General features: G+C 51.3%; 1 protein-coding gene across 2 annotated transcripts in view; it reads left to right on the top strand.

Annotated features, from left to right (window-relative positions):
* LOC147737854 (uncharacterized) overlaps positions 1–23,148 on the top strand; it is a 94,062-nt gene that overhangs the window by 12,937 nt on the left and 57,977 nt on the right. The window contains exon 3 of one of the 2 annotated variants that reach the window (XR_015303465.1): positions 22,254–22,399. The exons of the other annotated variant lie outside the window; for it this stretch is intronic. The gene's annotated coding sequence lies outside the window, so the exon portion shown is untranslated. The remainder of the gene's footprint in view (positions 1–22,253; positions 22,400–23,148) is intronic. 2 annotated transcript variants of the gene reach the window in all.

Genomic DNA, 23,148 nt, shown 5'->3' with positions numbered 1-23,148 from the left:
TTGAGGATTGTAAATAAGACACAAATAAGGTTCCACGCCCAGGCACGACTTTGTTAACTGATGGCTTAGTCAGCTCTCTTGCTTCCCTATTTGACTTGGCTCTGTTTAAAAATTCTGACCTAATACGGCCCTTATCCTTAGATAGCAATTTGGTCGGGTGGGTAAAATATTCAACACAACCCATGGCTAACAGGTTATCCTTGATGTGTCTGATCCAAGGAATATTGTAACCCCGTGCCCGTGCAATGAGTCTGATATTATTTGTTGACTTAACGCCACCTCTGGGTTTGTCCATACCTTAATCCAGCTGCGAGGGGCTTCCATTGCAGCCTATCGCACAGATGGGTTATACCCAGTTCCTCATGAACCATGTAGGAGGAAATGCTTTGTGGGACTTTTAGTACCCGCCTCAAATACTTGTTTTCTTCTATTTATAACTTAAGCAGGTCTATAAAGCCCCAGACCTCACTCCCATATAAAACATTGGCACAGCTTACAGAACTGTAGAAGTTCAGGATTTGTTCTGGAGCCCATCGGCCTAGCCTCTTTGCAAAATTCATAGTTGCCCTTGTTGAGTTAATTAGTTTATTGCATTTCTCCACCACAAGGGCTTTAAAACTAAGGCGACTGTCGAACATGATCCCCAGATATAAAAATGACTTGACCTTTTCCAGTCCCTGTGTGCCTATTGTATACTTAGTTTTGCTGGATGGTGCTTCCCTACCTCCATAACATATGATTTGGCGAGGTTCAGTGACAAATCTAAGCTATCCATAAAATGGACAAAGCCTTCTATGAGGCGCTGTAGTCCACGCGCAGTGCGGGCCAAGAGTACTGCGTCATCTGCATACAGTAACACCGGTATCCCTCTCCTACCTATCTGCGGGCAGTCCACCCCTAGAGCTAACAGCGCCTGGGTCAAACCATTTATATATATATATGTAAAGAGGAAGGGGGCCAAAATACATCCCTGCCTCACTCCCCTTGAGCATGGGACGTGGTCTGTGACATTTCCCTCCTTATCATATCTGACCTGGGCAGAAGTATTCTGATGCAGTGTCCGTAATATATTTACCAGACCAGGGTCAATCAATCAATCATAACTTTTGTATAGCGCACTACTCACCCGGAAGGGTCTCAAGGCGCTTGGGGGAGGGGGTCCGCTATTGCTCGAACAGCCAGGTCTTGAGGTGTCCGAGATGGTCCTGGGTCAGCCGAAGGTGGATGGGGAGGGAGTTCCATGTCTTGGCCGCCAGGTAGGAGAAGGATCTTCCTCCGTTGGTGGCTCTTTGGATGCGTGGTACGGTGGCGAGGGCGAGGCTTGTTGAACGTAGCTGGCGGGTGGGCGTGTAGAAGGTCAGGCGGTCGTTGAGGTATTTGGGGCCCAGGTCGTGGAGAGACTTGTGTGCGTGGGTGAGGAGCCTGAACGTAATCCTCTTGCTGACGGGGAGCCAGTGCAGGTCCCTCAGGTGGCCGGAGGTGTGGCTGCGTCGGGGGATGTCCGGGATGAGTCGGGCGGAGACGTTCTGGATGCGTTGGAGTCTTTTCTGTAGCTTGGCTGTGGTTCCGGTGTAGAGGGTGTTTCCGTAGTCCAGTCAGCTGGTGACGAGTGCCTGGGTGACCGTCTTCCTCGTTTCTGTCGGGATCCATCGGAAGATCTTGCGGAGCATGCGTAGGGTGTTGAAGCATGATGAGGAGACGGCGTTGACTTGTTTGGTCATCGAGAGGGAGGCGTCCAGGATGAAGCCCAGGTTGCGTGCGTGGTCTGTTGGCTTGGGAGTGGTGCCCAGGGCGGGGGGCCACCAGGAGTCGTCCCAGGCGGAGGGCGATGGTCCCACGATGAGGACTTCCGTCTTGTCTGAGTTCAGTTTCAGGCGGCTGTTCTTCATCCACTCGGCGACGTCTTTCATCCCTTCGTGTAGGCTAGTTCTGGCGGTGGCGGGGTGTCTGGTGAGGGAGAGGATCAGTTGGGTGTCGTCAGCGTAGGAGATGATGTTGAGGTTGTGTTGGCGTGCGATGGCTGCAAGAGGTCTCATGTAGACGTTGAAGAGGGTGGGGCTGAGTGATGATCCTTGCGGTACGCCGCAGATGACTTCGGTGGCCTTGGATCGAAACGGGGGGAGGCGGACTCCTGTGTTCTTCCGGCGAGGAACGAGATGATCCACTCCAGTGCCTTCTCTTGGATACCGATGTTACTGAGGCGTTGAACTAGGGTGCGGTGGCAGACAGTGTTGAACGCTGCAGAGAGGTCCAGGAGGATGAGGCCCGCTGTTTCCCCGTTGTCGAGCAGGGTTCTGATGTCGTCGGTGGCTGCGATGAGGGTGGTCTCGGTGCTGTGGTTGGCTCGGAACCCGGACTGCGAGGGGTCGAGGGAACCGTTTGTCTCGAGGAAGGCGGCAAGATGTCTGTTTACTGTTTTCTCGATGACTTTGGCAGAAAAAGGGAGGAGCGAGATGGGCCGGAAGTTCTTGAGGTCGGTGGGGTCCGCTGTTGGTTTCTTCAGTAGGGCGCTGAGCTTGGCATGCTTCCAGCTCTCCGGGAAGGTGGCGGTGTTGAAGGAGGTGTTGATGATGTTCCGGAGTTGGGGTGTGATGGTGGAGTCGGCCTTATTGAAGACGTGGTGGGGGCAGGGGTCGGTTGGAGATCCGGAGTGGATGTTGTTCATCGTGCGGGCTGTGTCTTCGGTGGTCACCGTGGTCCAGGTGCAGAGGGTGGTGGTGGGGGGGCGTTGGTTCGATGGTTGGGTGCGTGGATGGTGCGCCGAAGCTGTTGTGGATGTCGGCGAACTTGAGGTGGAAGAAAGAGGCGAGAGGGTTGCAGAGATCTTGTGAAGGAGTGATGTCGTTGTTGCCGGTGCTGGGGTTGGAGAACTCCTTGACGATGCTGAAGAGTTCCTTGCTGTCGTGGGCGTTGTTGTCCAGTCGTTCCTTCAGTGATTTCTTCTTGGTGGTGCGGATAAGCTGGTGGTGCTTGCGGGTGGCTTGTTTGAGGGTGGTTATGTTGTCTGTGGTCTGGTCGAGGAGCCAGGCTTTCTCGAGAGTGCGGCAGTTCTTCTTGGAATCCTTGAGTTCGTCAGTGAACCAGGAGGCTTTCTTGCTTCTGGATCTGCTGGGAGGGTTCTTCAGTGGCGCGAGGTCGTCGGCGCAGGCGGTCAGCCACTGTGTGAAGTTGCAGGCTGCTTCGTTGGGGTCCGTTGTGCTGGCGGGTGGGTTCTGGCTGAGGGAGGTGGTGAGCTGCTCTGCGGTGATCTTGCTCCAGTTCCTGTGAGGAACCTGTTGCGGGTGGTGGTGGGTCGTGGTTCTTCTGAAGCTGAAGTGGACGCAGCTGTGGTCGGTCCAGTGAAGTCCGGTGGAGTGGCTGAAGGTGATGTGCTTGCTGGATGACTAGACGGGATCAAGCGTGTGGCCGGCGTAGTGGATGGGGGTGTTGACCAGTTGCTTGAGTCCAAGGTTGGCGAGGTTGTCCAGCAGGGCGGCGGTGTTGCGTTCCTTGTTGTTCTCCAGGTGGAAGTTGAGGTCCCCCAGGAGGATGTAGTCAACGGAGGGGAGTGCGTGCGGGCTGATTAAGTCCGTGATGTCTTCGCTGAAATGTGTGCGTGGTCCCGGGGGTCGGTAGACGAGGGTGCCTCTGAGGGTCGTCTTTGGGTCGGTGTGTATCTGGAAGTGGAGGTGCTCGGCGGCGGAGAAGGTGTCGTTGTCGTTGTGATGCGGATGGTGTTCTTGTGTACAATGGCGATGACCCCTCCAGTCTGGTTGGCGCGGTACCTTCGGGTGATCTTGTACCCATCTGGGATGGCGATGGCGATGTCGGGTGCAGAGGAGGCGTTCATCCAGGTTTCTGTGAGGAAGGCGATGTCTGGTGAAGTTGTGTCGAGCAGGTTCCAAAGTTCGATGGCGTGTCTGGATGGAGCGGGTGTTGAGCAGGATGCACTTGAGGTGGCTGTTGTTGGTGCTCGGCTTGGTGGGTGTGGTGCAGGTCCGGAGGCAGGTGAACTTGCAGGTTTGACAGTTGAAGGGTCCGTGGGTGCGTCTCGGGGTGGCTCGGTGGCAGGCTCTGGGTCGGTCAGGTTTGAGTGCGATGAGAGTGGCGGCGTCGTAGGTCCGTCGTGTGGGCAGGCATCGTCGGGGGCCAGGGGTCCTGGCGCTGGGCCCTGTCTAGGCGTAGACGGGCTTGCCTGTGGTGCGCCTTTGGCGCACAATCGGCGCGCACGCTACGTGTGCCCGCTGCGCATACGCGTGCCCGCTGCGCATACGCGTGCACTCCGCCATAAATGGTGAAGTGGGAAGGAGGAGCAGCTAGGAGGCGGGAGCGGGCGGCGAATGGGAAGGGACACAAAAAAGAAGGGGGCGGGGCCGCAGGGGAGCAGCGGCGGGGAGCGGGGAAAGGGCGGGAAACGCGGCAGGGGCTGGGCACAGCAAGTGGTTCAAGCACACGCTGGGCAACACAGGTAATCAACAAGAAAAGGCAAGATACAAAATACAAAACAATAGTGTCAAGGCACAGAATACAAACGATCAGGGGCACAGCTGCGAGCAGCGGCGGCACTTGGCGGGATCGGGGGCAGCCTGGGCTCACTCACAGGGAGTGTGCGCGGTGCGTGGGGTGACCGGCCCAGAGGGTCAAGGGTCACTACTCACTGCTGCGTGCACTCCGCCATAAATGGCCAAGTGGGAGGGAGGAGCAGCTGGGAGGCGGGAGCGGGGCGGCGAATGGGAAGGGAGACAAAAAAGAAGGGGGCGGGCCGCAGGGGAGCAGCGGCGGGGAGAGGGCAGGAAACACAGCAGGGGCTGGGCACAGCAAGTGGGGCAAGCACACGCTGGGCAACACAGGTAATCAACAAGAAAAGGCAAGATACAAAATACTAAACAATAGTGGCAAGGCACAGAATACAAACAATCAGGGGCACAGCTGCGAGCAGCGGCGGCACTTGGCGGGATCGGGGGCAGCCTGGGCTCACTCACGGGGAGAGTGCGCAGTGCGTGGGGTGACCAGCCCAGAGGGTCAAGGGTCAACTCCCAAGGCCCCCAATAGTCCCCACAATTTCTTCCGATTTACCCGATCAAATGCCGCGGTGAGGTCCATGAAAGCCATGTACACCGTCCCCTCACTGGCTACGGTGTACTTGGCTGCCAGAAGATATAAATTAAGGCATTGATCTGTGGTGGAGTGGCCGTACCTAAACCCATATTGGGTATCCATAATGATCTCATGTTCCTCTGCCCAATCAATCAATCGGTTAAGAATGGCCCTACCTAGCACTTTCACGGTAACAACAATTAATGAAATAGGCCTATAGCATTGAGGGCTATTTCTGTCCCCTTTTTTAAATATGGGGACTATTGTGGCCGTAGACCAGGATATTGGCATCATTGTTTGTGCTGTGGTATTTATTACTCTGGTGAGTATGGGCACCCAGAGTTCTTTCTGGCTTAAGAGTAGATCTGGTGGAATCCCATCAGGTCCTGGCGCCTTATTACAGGTTCGCCCCTCAATCCCCGCCTTTATTTCTCCCAAGGAAAAGGTAATCTGGGGGGTGTTCACACTTCCCAGTTCTCAATGCTACCATGGTTATACAGGCCGTTGTAATGCTCAAGCCAGGTTTCTGGGAGGATGTGGCAGGCCAGCTTGGGTTTATTTGAATCCTGAAAGCACGGTTCATTAACAACTCTTCAAAAAGCAGTTGAGTTCTTTTTCTCGGCCGCTTCTCTCAAGTTTTCCCATGCCTGGTTCTGCAATACGGTTCTGCAGCATCTTAGTGCTTTATTGTACCTAGCCCTGCAGCTTGATACCTTCCCTCTGTCCCTAGGTACGCATTTCAGAGCCGATTTCAGATCCCTCAAGGCGAGGGTGCAGTCACGATCGAACCACCTTGGTGCACTGTGTCCTTGTTGATCTTCCTGCCTCTAAGTAAGCCATCTATTTGTTTGGCTTCTCCCTCAGATGCCTTGATCAGGTCTGCCCCCTCAACCTCCAAGTCCAAACACTTCCAAACATTGGACTCGGCCTGTGTCAGTAAGATTCTGTAAAATGCCTCACTGTCAGTGTTGACCCACCTTACCATCTGCTACCAACCTTTTCCCTCCTGAGGCGGAAGCCGGGAGGTCTCCCTTCTTTCCTTTGCACATTTTCATTTGTGTGTGTTGACTTGCTGTTTAGTCATTTTAAATTGTGTGCAGTTTAGGTTCGCGCTTGACTAATAAGCGTTTGCTGCCTTGCTAGAGACTTCCCAGCGCTTTTAGGCGCTTCGTCTGCTCCCTTCCCCTTGCCTGGGTTTTCAGACCGCCCTCGGCCGAGTATTGACGCCGAGGGCTGGGATCTGACTTTGGCTGCCATCTTGGGGGTAGGACTCTCCGCCCTCGCGCTCTAGTAGCGCTATAAAAGGGAACTTTGTCAGTTGTTCTGGGATTACCATCTGCTACCAACCTTTTTCCTCCTGAGGCGGAAGCCGGGAGGTCTCCCTTCTTTCCTTTGCACATTTTTATTTGTGTGTGTTGACTTGCTGTTTAGTCATTTTAAATTGTGTGCAGTTTAGGTTCGCGCTTGACTAATAAGCGTTTGCTGTCTTGCTAGAGACTTCCCATCGCTTTTAGGCGCTTCGTCTGCTTTCTTCCCCTTTCCTGGGTTTTCAGACCGCCCTCGGCCGAGTATTGACGCCGAGGGCTGGGATCTGGCTTTGGCTGCCATCTTGGGGGTAGGACTCTCCGCCCTCGCGCTCTAGTAGCGCTATAAAAGGGAACTTTGTCAGTTGTTCTGGGATTACCTTCTGCTACCAACCTTTTCCCTCCTGAGGCGGAAGCCGGGAGGTCTCCCTTCTTTCCTTTGCACATTTTTATTTGTGTGTGTTGACTTGCTGTTTAGTCATTTTAAATTGTGTGTAGTTTAGGTTCGCGCTTGACTATAAGCGTTTGCTGCCTTGCTGGAGACTTCCCAGCGCTATTAGGCGCTTCGTCTGCTCCCTTCTCCTTGCCTGGGTTTTCAGACCGCCCTCGGCCGAGTATTGACGCCGAGGGCTGGGATCTGACTTTGGCCGCCATCTTGGCGGCAGGACTCTCCGCCCTCGCCCTCTAGTAGCGCTATAAAAGGGAACTTTGTCAGTTGTTCTGGGATTACTATCTGCTACCAACCTTTTCCCTCCTGAGGCGGAAGCCGGGAGGTCTCCCTTCTTTCCTTTGCACATTTTTATTTGTGTGTGTTGACTTGCTGTTTAGTCATTTTAAATTGTGTGCAGTTTAGGTTCGCGCTTGACTAATAAGCGTTTGCTGCCTTGCTAGAGACTTCCCAGCGCTTTTAGGCGCTTCGTCTGCTCCCTTCCCCTTGCCTGGGTTTTCAGACCGCCCTCGGCCGAGTATTGACGCCGAAGGCTGGGATCTGACTTTGGCCGCCATCTTGGGGGTAGGGCTCTCCGCCCTCGCGCTCTAGTAGCGCTATAAAAGGGAACTTTGTCAGTTGTTCTGGGATTACCATCTGCTACCAACCTTTTCCCTCCTGAGGCGGAAGCCGGGAGGTCTCCCTTCTTTCCTTTGCACATTTTTATTTGTGTGTGTTGACTTGTGTTTAGTCATTTTAAATTGTGTGCAGTTTAGGTTCGCGCTTGACTAATAAGCGTTTGCTGCCTTGCTAGAGACTTCCCAGCGCTTTTAGGCGCTTCATCTGCTCCCTTCCCTTGCCTGGGTTTTCAGACCGCCCTCGGCCGAGTATTGACGCCGAGGGCTGGGATCTGACTTTGGCCGCCATCTTGGGGGTAGGACTCTCCGCCCCGTGCTCTAGTAGCTCTATAAAAGGGAACTTTGCCAGTTGTTCTGGGATTACCATCTGCTACCAACCTTTTCCCTCCTGAGGCGGAAGCCGGGAGGTCTCCCTTCTTTCCTTTGCACATTTTTATTTGTGTGTGTTGACTTGCTGTTTAGTCATTTTAAATTGTGTGCAGTTTAGGTTCGCGCTTGACTAATAAGCGTTTGCTGCCTTGCTAGAGACTTCCCAGCGCTTTTAGGCGCTTCGTCTGCTCCCTTCCCCTTGCCTGGGTTTTCAGACCACCCTCGGCCGAGTATTGACGCCGAGGGCTGGGATCTGACTTTGGCCGCCATCTTGGGGGTAGGACTCTCCGCCCTCGCGCTCTAGTAGCCCTATAAAAGGGAACTTTGTCAGTTGTTCTGGGATTACCATCTGCTACCAACCTTTTCCCTCCTGAGGTGGAAGCCGGGAGGTCTCCCTTCTTTCCTTTGCACATTTTTATTTGTGTGTGATGACTTGCTGTTTAGTCATTTTAAATTGTGTGCAGTTTAGGTTCGCGCTTGACTAATAAGCGTTTGCTGCCTTCCTAGAGACTTCCCAGCGCTTTTAGGCGCTTCGTCTGCTCCCTTCCCCTTGCCTGGGTTTTCAGACCGCCCTCGGCCGAGTATTGACGCCGAGGGCTGGGATCTGACTTTGGCCGCCATCTTGGGGGTAGGACTCTCCGCCCTTGCGCTCTAGTAGCGCTATAAAAGGGAACTTTGTCAGTTGTTCTGGGATTACCATCTTCTACCAACCTTTTCCCTCCTGAGGCGGAAGCCGGGAGGTCTCCCTTCTTTCCTTTGCACATTTTTATTTGTGTGTGTTGACTTGCTGTTTAGTCATTTTAAATTGTGTGCAGTTTAGGTTCGCGCTTGACTAATAAGCGTTTGCTGCCTTGCTAGAGACTTCCCAGCGCTTTTAGGCGATTCGTCTGCTCCCTTCCCCTTGCCTGGGTTTTCAGACCGCCTCGGCCGAGTATTGACGCCGATGGCTGGGATCTGACTTTGGCCGCCATCTTGGGGGTAGGACTCTCCGCCCTCGCGCTCTAGTAGCGCTATAAAAGGGAACTTTGTCAGTTGTTCTGGGATTACCATCTGCTACCAACCTTTTCCCTCCTGAGGCGGAAGCCGGGAGGTCTCCCTTCTTTCCTTTGCACATTTTTATTTGTGTGTGTTGACTTGCTGTTTAGTCATTTTAAATTGTGTGCAGTTTAGGTTCGCGCTTGACTAATAAGCGTTTGCTGCCTTGCTAGAGACTTCCCAGCGCTTTTAGGCGCTTCGTCTGCTCCCTTCCCCTTGCCTGGGTTTTCAGACCGCCCTCGGCCGAGTATTGACGCAGAGGGCTGGGATCTGACTTTGGCCGCCATCTTGGGGGTATGACTCTCCGCCCTCACGCTCTAGTAGCGCTATAAAAAGCTCACCTCTTCCTCCGCGTAGCGGACGTGTACTGCGGACGCGCCGGACCTGCGCCGGAGTCGTGCCAGAGTCCTGCCCGTCTGCGCCCGTCAGCGTCCCGGAGGCGTACGGCGTGGCAGGATCTTTTAGTCCCTACTTTTCATACCCCTGTATCAACATGTTATCTTACTCATCCCAGGAGCTTCACTCCTTGCGCTCAGTTGCGACGTCCTGTCACTCAGTTTTCCCTGGTCGCTATAAGGGTAAGCACAAATGCCCAGGCTGTAATTGGCATCTTACTAGCGTACCTCCCCCCACTCTCCACACGAAGGAGTGTAGCATTAAACATCTTTGTTTACTCCTCAACACCTGGTCAATGCATAGACATGCCCAGGAGATTTTTGATCTCCTTTCCACGGACAAACCTACCTGTCTTATGCTCACTGAGACATGGCTCAATGAGTCCTCTCACCCTGACATTGTTACTGCCATCCCCCCTGAGTATAACATCTTTAGACAAGATATAGATAAGGGTAAAGGGGGAGGAGTGTCCCTCGTGGTGAAAAAAACTTTCACGTGTTCAGTCACTCACACGGAGACCATCACGGGCGCCGAATCCCTTGCCTTCACCCTATCCCTATCACCTCAACAATCTGTCAAGGGGCTTTTAGTATATAGACCTCCGGGACCTGCTGGGTCCTTTTTTGAGGAACTCCAGCAAGTCATGTCTGCATTAGTTCTGAGATCTGAGCGGTGTTTACTGGCGGGAGACTTCAACTTCCACATGGAAGATTGTCATGATCAGGATACTATTAAGATGCTTGATGTCACGTCTGCCTTGGGCTTGCTCCCCTATCTCTCTGGCCCAACCCACGACAAAGGTCACACTTTAAACCAGGTCTTCTCCACTTCACCAATTGAGGTCACTGCACTGCTGCCGGTATTATGGTCCGATCATCGACTCGCTCATTTCCAAATATTTGGCACTGAGAAACTAGCAACTACTGCTATGAGACAGCAGGGAAGCAATTTCACGGCTTATCATCGGGTGACCCCAGATCTGTTAGCCCAGGCCCTGGTGAACCATCCTGTGTCCTACACTGGTGATTTGGACAATGACCTCGAAACCCTGCAGACCTGGCTCTTAGCTAGATTGAATGAGCTTGCCCCTCCACAGCCCCCCCGATCCGGCATCAAACGGGACTCGGCCCCTTGGTTTACGGTGGAGTTGGCCCACTCCCGCAGACAATGTAAAGTCGCCGAACGGACATGGAGAGCCCAATATGATGCAGAGGCAAAACTGACTTACAGATATATGATTAAATCCTATCATAGACTAGTCCTACAGGGAAAGAAAGGCTACTTCGCTAAAAGAATCGAGGAAGCAGCTAATTCCTGTAAGGAGATTTTCTCGATCGTAAGGGAATTCACTACCCTGCGATCGAACTCAACACAGGAAGTACCGGCTGAGACCTGGGCTGATACCATTGCTAATTTTTTTACCACCAAAATTAGGCACATACAGGATTCTTTCCCCCCGAGACCGATGGGCGATCCCTCGACTTTGCCGGAAGAGCGAGCCCATCTGCCCACCTCGGGCCCTGTCCTGGCGAACTTCCCGCCTTTCACAGTATCCTCATCCCTAGCACTTATGAGGAATCTTAAATCTGGTTCACCACGTGCCCCCTGCCCGGCCAAATTTTTAGCTAAAATGGCAGATGTTGTTAACCCCTAGCCAACCCTATTTTGAATCTTTCCTTGAGTCAGGGAGCCTTACCACATTCCTGGAAACAGGCCATGGTTATCCCTCTCCTTAAAAAGCCTAGCCTTGCCCCTGAAGTCCCGGACAATTATAGACCTATCTCGCTCCTTCCAGCACTCACTAAAATCTTGGAGAAACATGTGCACAGCGTGCTCTCCAACTTCCTGGAGTCCAATGAGCTTCTTCACGCGTCTCAATCGGGTTTTCGACCTAACCTAAGTACTGAGACAGCGCTATTGGAGGTTTCAGAGATTGTTAAGGAGTCGCTGGATGCCGGAGGCAGGGTGATGTTAGTTATGTTAGACCTGTCGGCGGCTTTTGACACCGTCCCCATGTGGATCTCCTCACAAGACTACATGACATCGGTCTGAGGGGGACGGTGCTCAACTGGTTTCGTTCCTTCCTAGCCAACCGTAGACAAACGGTCTGGGCCTCCCCTGGATCTGCCGAAATGTCGCCTTTGGGAGTCGGAGTTCCTCAGGGCTCAGTACTGAGCCCTACTCTATTTAACATCTTTATGACCCCTCTGGTGGCATTGGTGGAGTCCTACGGGGCCCAGATCGTCTCATATGCTGACGACACCCAGCTTCTTTTCACCTGCCGGAAGAGCGAAGAATTCGATGGGGAAAGTATCCGTGAGTGCCTTGGGGCTGTTTTTAACTGGTTCCAACTGAACAGCCTCAAGTGTAACTTGGATAAATCCGAGATACTCTTCTTTGGATGCCCATCGGAACCGGACTGGCATGGTTGGTGGCCTGCCGACATGTTCCTCCTAGTTCATTCATCTGTGTCGGCCAAGAACTTGGGAATTAAAATTGACAATGGGCTTACGCTCAAATCCCAGGTGCTGACCCTTACAGGAACATGTTTTGGTATCCTCAGGATGCTCCGAAAGTTCTTTCCGCTGCTTTCTGAGGAACATCGGAGAATAACTGTTCAGGCCCTTATTGGATCCAGACTGGATTATGCTAATATCCTGTATCTGGGTCTTCCGGAATACCTCTTACAGCGTATGCAGGTGACTCAGAATGCAGCTGCTCGCGCCATTTTTGGCCTGCATCGTCGTGCCAGTGCCTCGAACTTGCTGCAAACCTTACACTGGCTCCCCATACGGAAGAGGTTAATATTCAAAGCCATGACACTAGCGCACAAAGCCTTACATGCCACGGGTGCCAAATACCTACAAAAGAGGCTGGCTTTCTACCTGCCGACACGATCTTTAAGATCCGAGTCACTGGCACTCGCAGTAGTCCCCCGTATAAAGAAAGCCCGTATTGGAGGACGGTCTTTCAGGATGCTGGCCCCTCAGTTGTGGAATTCTCTACCACTGTCTTTGCGGTCCACATCTAACTTGCTCGCTTTTAGGAAGGGTTTAACACCTTGGCTGCTATGTGTTCCCCCCCCCCCCCGGTGCTGAACTCATAGAGTTCCCATTGTTCATGACGAGCTCAGCTCGTCATCAGCACAGCTCAACCGTGCATCATGACGAGCTCAGCTCGTCATGAGCATCGAAGGGGTTAAAGACCTGGCTTTTCACTGGCTAGATCTTCTTAGTTTTATCCTCTGGTTCTGCCTTTCTCTTTATTTTTGTTATGTTTTACCAGTTTCCTTTTCTGGGTCTGGAGCACAAAGCGCCGGGACACTCCTGTGGAGTAGCCGCGCGCTATAGAAGACCCTAATAACATAACATAACATAACATAACATAACATAACATAACATAACATAACATAACATAACATAACATTAGTCTCCGACCTTGGTCAGTGGCTTTAATCAAATCCCCGCCCCCCCCCTACATTGTGATAGAAGTACCGCATTTGGATCTATGATGCACAGGAGAAGCAGGTTATGGTAGCTGAAAATGCTAACCTCTATCTCAAACTTTGTAACCTGACACTTTAACATGGGTGTAACGAAAATAAAATCAATTATAGTGCCCTTCGCCCTGCCTTTGAAAGTAGGGGTGACTGTGATATTGCCCTCCCCACCAATCAAATCCATGGTATATGTTAGGGCATGCCTGCCCAGGATCTTATTCAGCGCTCCTCCTTCCCTTGTGTGATTCAGGTGCCACCCCTCTAAAATCTGGCAAGCCGACCAGTTCCCCTCATTCATTCTTAGGAAGGGGCATGGGTGACAATTGAGCTCCCCTGCTAATACTAGCTGGGAGCACAGTGCCCCTTGCTCCTCCATTGCTGCCAGCCGAGCCCCTAATTCATTTAGGCTTTGGAGAGTTTGTCCTGGAGGAATGGCATTATAGAAATTTACAACAGTTAAATTAAAACCCTTATTACGATATGTGAGTCCCAGTGTTCAGTCCGAGGCCATCTAAGTTCACTCAACCTTCCTGAGAGTCTGAGATCGACATAAATAGTCAGACCCCCCCTATGCCCTCCCCGGCGCTGACTTACGTGCTGGGGCGAAAAACATTTTGTAGCCTTCTATTGCCTGGGTGTTACTATGTACTCCCATGTTTCTTGTAGGAGGATTATTTGATGTTTCTTAATATACGTTAGCCAGTTGTGATTTTTGATTTTTGAGGCTAAGCCCGCTACATTCCAGGATATGATCTTAATCTCTCCCACTATTTGACTGCCTGCCCTGACATTTGTAGGGTTAGTGGGCATTACAGGAACTTCACCCAAATTCCCTGCATCTTTCTCCACATTTCTCCCACCGGGCTCTATAACTCTCACATTGGCATTGGAATCCTCTGACTGTGTGCGCCCTGGACCTTCATTGTCTCCTATTATGGGTGACCCCCGCGCGCTATTCTCGTCTTTCAACCCCCCACCAGTCAATCTATTTCATTTAGGGCTGAAGCACAGTCGAGAGGTGCAAATCGGTTAATGAGTGAAACTAGCTGGTCCCCCCCGTCTGATTCAATCCTATTCCTCCTATGGTCACCTTGCATATTCCTATGGGCCATATCCCTATAGGAAAAAGCCAAGGGGAGCAGTCTGATACTGGACCCTCCATCCCCTTGGAATTGACCCGTGGATTGACTATGGAGGAGCTCATTGACTAACTCTGGATATCTGAAATTCAAAATCACACAATCACCCGCAAAGCTCTTTCTGCTACTTCCGATCCAAGCCACCCTCCTTGCCATCAGAATATGTCTGTGTTGTGTGAAATTGAAACCCGTATTTTTGACTAGCCAATGTGCTGCCTTGTTAATTAGAGTGCGCAGGGTTTCCTCCCTCTCATCCCCGTTAGTAGGAACCCCTACAAGGGCCACTGTGTAGGGACTTGAGGCTGGGGGGAGATCCAATGTCGGTAAAGCCCTAGTGCTCTGCACAGCAACCGCTATTGTTAACTCCTCTTCACTGACTATTGCCCTTCTTCCCTCCGAACCCCTCTGGGCTGTGTCAGGACAAACCGTATTAGTTTGGCCCCATTCTTTTTATGCTTAGGGTAGTCCCACTCGTTTTACCCGCCAAGGCACCCTTGTTGGTGCCCTCACTGTCTTTGACCACCCGCCCGCCTTCGCTGTGCCCCCCTCTTTGACCCTCATAACTAGTTCTGGGCTTTGAGTATGATGAGGCTTCTGCTCCCCCCTCTTCAGGTCCCCTAATTCTACCTGGCACTCTAGTCACCTGATCGCATAGCCGAGATAGTTTTTCCTCAATAACCTTAATTCTCTCCAGCACCGGTCCCAAATGGGTGGAAAAAAGGAGCTCTACGTTTGACCTTAATAGATCTTCCATTCCTTGTCCGCTCCCCATCTTCCCACAGTTTGAACATTGCGTGCTACAAATGGCTCCCACGGCAGTGTTCACTCTGCTGATCTTTACGGCACCCTTCTGTTGGATTTTGGCTTTGAAACAATCGGCCCCCTCCCCCCGATCGTGTGCCCCAGGTCTTTGTGTCAGCTAGAGGTGATACCAACTGCGTAGTACATGTGTCTTTCATTGCACCTTTTGATCTTGTGATCACTTCTCCGCCTCCCTTACTATGGTTCCTATACCTGAGTTGGCCCTAGAGGCTGCCAACTCTGATGGCCCTTGTTCTGGCCTGTCAATCACTGGAGTGGACGCGCTGTAATTCTTCTCCACCTCTTCAATACTAATGTGAGACCGGTCAGGGTCAGAATCCGTTATAAGTGGGTCATCAGGGTACATAAGTGAGCCACCCTCCTGTGTCATATGGGGAACATGAACCATAGCACTAGTGATGCTGCCACTATCTTGCTTTGATTGACCTTGGAGGATACCGGCGCCTCGGTTCTAGAGGCGCCGGACCGAGCGCTCTAGCCTTGCGGCCCTCCTCCGCCCGCCCTTCTTAAACTCTGCTCTCTAGCGCGCAGCGGTGACGCGCAGCGGTCCGCGCCTTCACTGCGCCTGAGTCGTGCCAGAGTCCTGCCCGTCTGCGCCCGTCAGCGCTGAGGAAGCGCTAGGGCAGGGCTCTCCACCCTTGCTGGTACGTTTTTGGCTTTCATCTTTCTACAGGCATGTATTCTAAAGCAGAACTGCTTTACCTCCGCCCGACTCTCTCTCCCTGCTCTGAGGCTTCTCTCCATCCTCTGTGTGGCCCTTTTAGGTGCCCCGGATGTGCCTTTTCACTTCCCTTACCTACCCCTATCTCTACTCATTGCTTTGTTTCCCGTAAGGCCTTACCCAATACTAATGCTTCCTTGGCACCAGATCCTACTTTATTTAAGATCTACCATCTTAATGAAGCACCATCTTGACATTCGTGATTTACTTGATGAGTCTCCTGATATTTTTTTCATGTCTGAAACTTGGCTCGATAATGACGCCTCGGTTGCCATTAACTTAGCACTCCCTCCGGAGTATACGATTTACACCCTTAACCGTGACTCTAGAGGTGGTGGCATTGCAGCAGCTATTAAAACCAGCTATTCTTGCACCTGGAAGGCCATGGATATTGCGGGATGCGAAAGTGCTTACTTCTCGGTCTCTGTTAATCCGCATTTTGCCTTCTCGGGCCTACTTATTTACCGGCCCCCGGGCCCCGACACTGCCTTTAGGGCCGCCCTTCCCGACACAGTCAGTTCTCTGGCCCTCAAAACTGCCAATTTTATCATAGTTGGGGATCTTAATCTCCATTTTGACTCCCCTTGTCCCTCGGCGGCCAGTAGTACTCGTGCCGACTTGGAGGCCCTCCAACTTTTTCAATTAGTTGAACATAACACTCATGTTGGTGGTCACATTTTGGACCCTTTCTTTACTTCCCTTACATCGGTCAAAGTCCTTTCCCCTAGGCCTATGGCCTGGACAGACCACTCCCTAAATGTCATCTTTTGCTCAACGGTCCTCCTATAGTTGCCCCCACTTCTGCCATTCTCAGTCGCCCCTGGAATAAACTGAAACTAAGCGATTTTCATCAGCTTTTGGGCTCTGTTCCCTTGGGCCCTTTCACTGACGTTGAGTCAGGTTACGATCTCTATTGCAACTGGCTGACTAATGTGTTGGACAAGCTTATTCCTGCTACTCAGACTAAACAACGGCGCTCTCATCTTAGTCCATGGTATGACGACTCTCTTCGGCTGCTAAAAAAATCTTGCAAACAAGCCGAAAGAGCCTGACGTAAGTCATACGACCCGGTCAGGAAAACTCTGTACCTCGCCACCATCAAGAAGTATCACAGAGCTATTTGTAGGGCCCGGGCCTTCTACTTTTCTCATGAGTTCAGTGCCAGCACCAACCCAGCTAAACTCATCTTTAAGGCACTTAAAGAGCTTACTACTTGTAGAACTTCTGCCGCTGAGATTTGCTCCTCCTCCCATTGTGAGGACTTAGCTGCCTTTTTTATTAGTAAGGTGGAAGGTATCTATCGAGCTTTCCCTAGCCCTACAGGATCTCGACAGAATACCATAGCCACCTCTAAAACTACCATCACGCTATCGCATCTTGCGGAGCTTACTACGGAGGATTTTAATAAACTTGTAACTAGAGTGAAGTCGGGCTCCCCTAAAGATCCAGTGCGGCCCGCTCAATTTAGAGAATCTGCCTCTCTTTGTCTTCCCCCGCTTTGCAAGCTTATTAATCTGTCCCTGTCCTCAGGCTCTGTTCCTTGTGCCTGGAAACAGGCTCAGGTAATTCCTATTTTAAAAAAAACCTGCTCTAGATCCTCGAAAATCTGAGAATTATCGTCCCATTTCTCTCCTCCCGTGGGCTGCCAAACTGACCGAGGCCCATGTCAACACCATCTTAGTCAACCATCTCCATTCTGCGAATATGCTAGATCCCTCGCAGAATGGCTTTAGGCCCGGTCACAGCACCGAGACTGCGCTCCTGTATATGGCTGAACATCTTCGCATGTTGGTGGATTCTGGTCATACGGCGGCACTGGTTCTTCTTGATCTCAGTGCCGCTTTTGACACTGTCTCCCACGACATTTTACTCCAATGTCTGGTTGGAGCCAGGGTGGACAATCTGGCTCTTGAGTGGTTCAGATCCTTTTTATCTGATCGCTCCTTTAGGGTCACCCCCCTCCTTTTGAATCTAAACCGCATGCGATCGCCCAGGGAGTCCCGCAGGGATCGGCTCTCAGCCCCACTTTATTCAACCTTTATGTGCAGCCGCTAGCTGCTGTCGCCATGCGTGGGAACCTATCCATGGTGTCCTACGCAGACGACACTCAGCTGGCGGTCGCCATTAGTGGGGCTTTCCGATCTTGAGGCTGCTAAGTTCCGTAAAGGACTTATATCCGTGGCTCGCTGGATGAATGACAATTTCCTGCAATTGAACGCCAAGAAAACCGAGGTGCTCATTGTGGGGAAACAAACTCACTTATGGGGCGATAACTGGTGGCCTCATCCCCTCAGATTCTGGAGCATCTCATTTCCCCCTACGTTCCAGCACGCTCTCTGAGGTCCTTTGGTCTCCACCTAGCCATAGTGCCTCGCTTTAAGAGATCCAGGACTGGCGGCCGCTCTTTTAGAGCTCTTGCCGCCAAGCTATGGAATTCCCTTCCTGCCCACATACGTGCTATTGATGGGCTCTTCTCTTTCAGGAAGGCCGTTAAAACCTTTCTTTTCCCCCTAGCTCCTAAGTGCTGTTGTGTTGTGTTCCTGTTAGACTACCTGTCCGGATCTCTGTTCTGTTCTAGCGCCTGGACGCCCCTTTGCTGGGGCATCTGTGCGCTCAATAAATCTGGATAACATAACATAACATAACATAACATACTTTTACTTGGTGTTTTAGACCTTGCTATGGGGCCCATTGATGATCGCTTATGTTCGAGCAGTGTATCTAGCAACAATCTTTTTTCTGTGAGCTGAATTTCGTGGACTAATAGTGATTCTGCTCTTTGAAGAAATGCATCAAGGGTCCCCTTAACCCCGCCCCTACCCCAGGAATCACCTTCCGCTTACTCATACTGAGTGGTGTTCGATACTCCCACCGGTTACAGCACAGATGTGCTATAGAACTATGGTCAGGTCCTACGTTACATACAATCCGAAAGGCACTAAAAATTAAATAGAGTCCACAAAGCACAAGGCGCTGCCTCCCTAACTGCTAAAACTGATGTAATCATCTATGACTTCCACTCATTCACTGGAGGACGTGTCCACAATGTGTATCCGGCCGTTTACTTACTGCCACTCTGGGTCTAGCGTCCGTCCCTATGGGAGGTGTCCTGTTTTCAGACTCAAGGGGGGTGGCGCTACCCGGCCTCCTCCGGCCTTTGACGGGCCCGCCCTTGTCCTGCGCCGCGGGAGCCCCGACGCTAATTTAGTAGTGTGGTAGAAGAGGGGTAGAAGAGAAGTAGAGGGGTAAAAGAGAAGTAGAGGGGTAAAAGAGGAGTGGTAGAGGGGTAGAAGAGGGATGGTAGAGAGGTAGAAGGATAGTAGAGGGGTAGAAGTTTGGAAGAGGGGTAGTAGAAGGGAAGAAAGGTGGTAGAGGGGTAGAAAAGTAGAAGAGCTGTTGAGGGATAGAAGAAATGTAGAGGGGTAGAAGAGAGGTAGAGGGATAGAAGAGAGATAGAGTGGTAGAAGAGAGGTAGAATAGAGGTAGAGGGGTAGAAGAGGTAGAGGGGTAGAAGAGAGGTAGAGGGGTACTAAAGGGATAGTAGGTTACAGGGGTAGTAGGCCCTCCAACCAGTTAATGTATATAACCAGGTAGGTTGATGGGCATTGGTTGTGGCAGCTCGACATGGAAGAGAGACTAGCGTGTTCCACCCTAACAGACCTTGTGCCACGAACCGGAGAGCGTTGTAGATGAGCCCCTCTCCAAGGTCTGTTAGGGTGCCTGTATTCAACAGGATGCATATCATTGGTATGAACATTCGCCAAACCCGCAGACCACATTTCCCATAATGCATCAACATGGGATTAAGACTATGCTCCGTGGAACATGCTAGTCTCTCTTCCATGTCGAGTCGCCACAACCAATGCACATCAACCTACCTGGTTATATACATTAACTGGTTGGAGGGCGTTTTCTTTAAGCAAGCTGGGAAAGGCATCTTCGCCGAAACGCGTCCTTGCAATAAAGAAGCTTTGAAAGGGGTTCCCGCGTGTGCAGTGTTTCTTCATTGGAACAGGAGCGTGAATATTGTATGTGGGCCCACTTCCACATTTGCTGCACCCGTCCTCAAGAGTGCTCGCAGCAGAAGTGGATTTGGAGCGTGATATATATATATATATATATATATATATATATATATATATATATATATATATATATATATATATATTCCAAAAAAGAGCCTCCCAGCTTTAAAGACGCACTCCACGAAAGTAAGTTCCACCAGAACCTTTTACAACTCAAATGACATCACTGATCACATCACTGATGACTTCATTGATGACAGTGAAGTCATCAAATTTATTAAAAAGCAGTCCCAGACATGGTGGTCTGCTGAGCCCAGCAGGCCACCATCCCTGGTAGGGCTGGCATTCCCAATGGGCTTGTAAATTGCAAGAGGCTCAATAATATTAATGAGCCTCGCAATTTGCGAGCCCGTTGGGAATTGCAAATCAGTGTAATAACAACTACTGTACATTTCATTTAGCGCCTCGCAATTTGTGACTCACAATGAGTCGCAAATTGCGAGGCGCAAAATGAAAGGGTCATACATCTGGCCCAGGGTCTATTAACCGATCTAGTGTCGGTAGACCGCCGCAACCATCGCTCGCTGCAGTGGTGGAACCCTCAAAACTTAGCAAAAGGGCAGCCTTTCATAGACCCGATTCCACAGACACATCGTTAACCGGTTGGGGTGCCCATCTTCTACGTTACAAAGTCCAGGGGCTGCGGTCGGACAAGCACAAACGTCTCCACATCAACTACCTGGAACTTCTAGCAGTGTTCCTTAGCTTTTCTCACCCAACTTGTAGGCAAGACTGTCTTAGTTCACACTGACAACATGACAGCAATGTACTACCTACAGAAACAGGGAGGGACTCACTCTTTCCAGCTGTCGTGCCTTGCACAAAGCATTTGGGATTGGGCGATTCACCAAAAAATCTATCTCCTAGCAGAACACCTCCCAGCAGAAGACCATCAGATTGTAGACCTGCTCAGCAGACACAGGCAGCAAGTACACAAGTGGAAACTTCATCCCCAAGTTCTTCTTCCCTACTTTCAAAAATGAGGTTTTCCAGAGATAGATCTGTTTGCCACAGTGCACAACGCAAAATTCCCCAAACTCTGCAACCAGGTTACCACACCCAGCATCCAAGGGCAATGCCCTATGGACGATTTGGTCAGGGATATTTGCTTACGCTTTTCCGCCTCTCCTGCTAATTCCATTTATAGTTCGGAAGCTCAGACAAATGTCCCTCACTGATCTTAATAGCCCCCACATGTTCTCGTCAACCTTGGTACTCTCAGCCTTAGAAATCTCAGTGGTTCCAAATCAAAAGCTACATCTCACATCTGCCAACGGATAGAGGAGGGCTAGCTGCCCCTTGCTTTGAGCATTACTATCTGGCTGAGCAGCTTCAATGGATCGCCCGCTGGCTGGCAGATAGGGGTAGGGAGGACACTGCTACGACTGAGCCGCCGTACTCTTTGGGTCGCGTCGCCAGGCTCTTCCACCCGTTGGCGGCGCCTGAGAGGCCCACCCCGCCACTGCTGGCAGTGGGGTATAGGTGCTTTCGTAGAGCCCTGTTCCTCACACAAACGGTGCTCCCATACGTGCCAGCTATACCCTTGGAGTACTCTCCCGGGGCGAGGGGGTTCTCACGAGCCCCCTGCTGGAGCAGTGGGGGGAGGCGGATGTCCAAACATTAGGCGACCTTTTCATAGACGGAGCGCTAGTGGCCTATGAGACGCTGGTGTCTGAGGACGGACTACCTCCTGGGGGGTTCCTATTGCATCGATCCCTTGTGGCAAAGATGACAGCTAGATGGGGAGACTTGGCGACGCAGCCTGAGCAGCATTTAACCATGCAGTATCTTCATGTAATGGGGAGGGGCAGGCATCAGATCTGTTGGTTCGCTGAGTCGCTTGGGGTGCACACAGCGGCCAGCTTGACCCCGCTCAGAGCCAAATGGGAGCAAGACATGGGACAGGCGCGTGCTGACAAGGAGTGGGAAAAAATCCTTAAAAGCCCGGTCCGCATCCCCCGAAATATGCGCTTTCGCCAGATACAACTCTTCATCGTTCACAGGGCCTACCTTACACCGAGCCTCATCAATAGGTATTTCCACCGTTCTGATGCGTCCTGCCCCAGATGCGATGAACTGGACGTGAGACTTCTCCATCTCTTATGGAGCTGCCCAAGATTGGGTGCTTACTGGAATGCGATCCGTGTGATGCTTAGGGTATGCACAGGCCGCAACATTCCCTTTAATTGGCCCGAGTATATTTTGCATCACTTCAAGAGACTCTCCTAAGATAAGGCATCTTCCCTGTTCTTAGACTTGGGACTGGTGGTGGCGAAGCGTCTCCTCAAGAGGCGGTGGAAGGCGCGCGAACCGCCTGTGGCGCAGGCGTGGGTCTCTTCCCTTCAGGCCTGGGCCCGGGCGGAATGGGTGGCCATACGGAGGGAGGAGACGACAGGGCTCCAAAAAGTACCTGTGGCGGACCAATGGGAACGCATGCTCAATGCCTTACAGCTGCCGGGGGGGCTGGTGATTGAGATGCCGCAGTGACTTAGGTGGACGCTATTGGGGGTTGGAGCGTATCGCGGGCTGTTCTTCTGTCCAGTTAATCTGTCATGCTGCCCGTCAGCCTCTGGGCATACAGGCTTGCGATGCGTGCCCGTTTGCGGGCGGCGGGTGCGTGTGCTGGGGGAGGGGGGGCTGAGAGGGGGTGGGAAGAGGATCAGCATACACAATTGCCTGTGGTTTTTGCCGTTGCTGTTTACTTTTCTACAGTTGCTAGATAAATGTCATTTCTCTGTGCAGGTCCATACTGGAGGGATCCACCCTGTGAACATGTTACTGTGCAGGACTAAATCAAAAGACAGTCATGAACTAACCTGTAGACTACCGGGCTAGACCCTCCATGCACCGGTCAGCCATGAGCACACACCCCTTGCTTATGAAACACGGTCAGTGTGCCTTCGTGCTTATAATATGCCTTGATATGTGGTGTCTGAATGATGGACCGACGTGCCTGGTCTGCCGTGTTATGATGATTGATTTTGTAATGTGCTTTGAACCTATGAAAATGCTAATAAACATAAAAAGCTACATCTCACATCTTGTCTCCTCACTCAGAGCCATGGAGAAATCAGACATCCAATTCCCAGAGAACTCAACCTAGCGATTTGGCTCCTGAAGTCATAGAGTTTGGTTATTCACAACTACCACCAGACTGTATGAATATTCTCAAGGAAGCTAGAAAGCCTACTGCTAGAGCATGTTATGCAGCAAATGGAAACGTTTTGTTTCCTATTGTAACAAAAACAAATATCAATCATCTTGATGCGTTTGTGCAGAACATAATTTGTTATCTGTCGCATTTACAGCAATGTGGATTCACTTACACATCCATTTGTTTACACCTGGGAGTCGTAGCTGCATACTTGCAAAATAGACAACACCTATCTCTCTTCAGAGAACCGGTGATTAAAGTCTTGATGGAAGGATTAGAAAGGGTTATACCACCAAGTGTGGCCCCTACTCTAGAGTGGAACTTAAACATAGTCCTTACAAGGCTAATGGGCCCGCCTTTTAAAACCAATGCACAAATGTCAGTTACAATTCCTATCATGGAAAGTTGCTTTCCCCATAACGATAACCTCACTAAGGAGAGTTGAGGAACTTCAGGCATTACCTATACAAGAGCCTTTCTTTC

Source organism: Lissotriton vulgaris, chromosome 1_1, assembly GCF_964263255.1.
Source record: "Lissotriton vulgaris chromosome 1_1, aLisVul1.2, whole genome shotgun sequence".
Taxonomy (NCBI): Eukaryota; Metazoa; Chordata; class Amphibia; order Caudata; family Salamandridae; genus Lissotriton; species Lissotriton vulgaris.
This window is presented reverse-complemented; position numbering and strand designations above follow the sequence as displayed.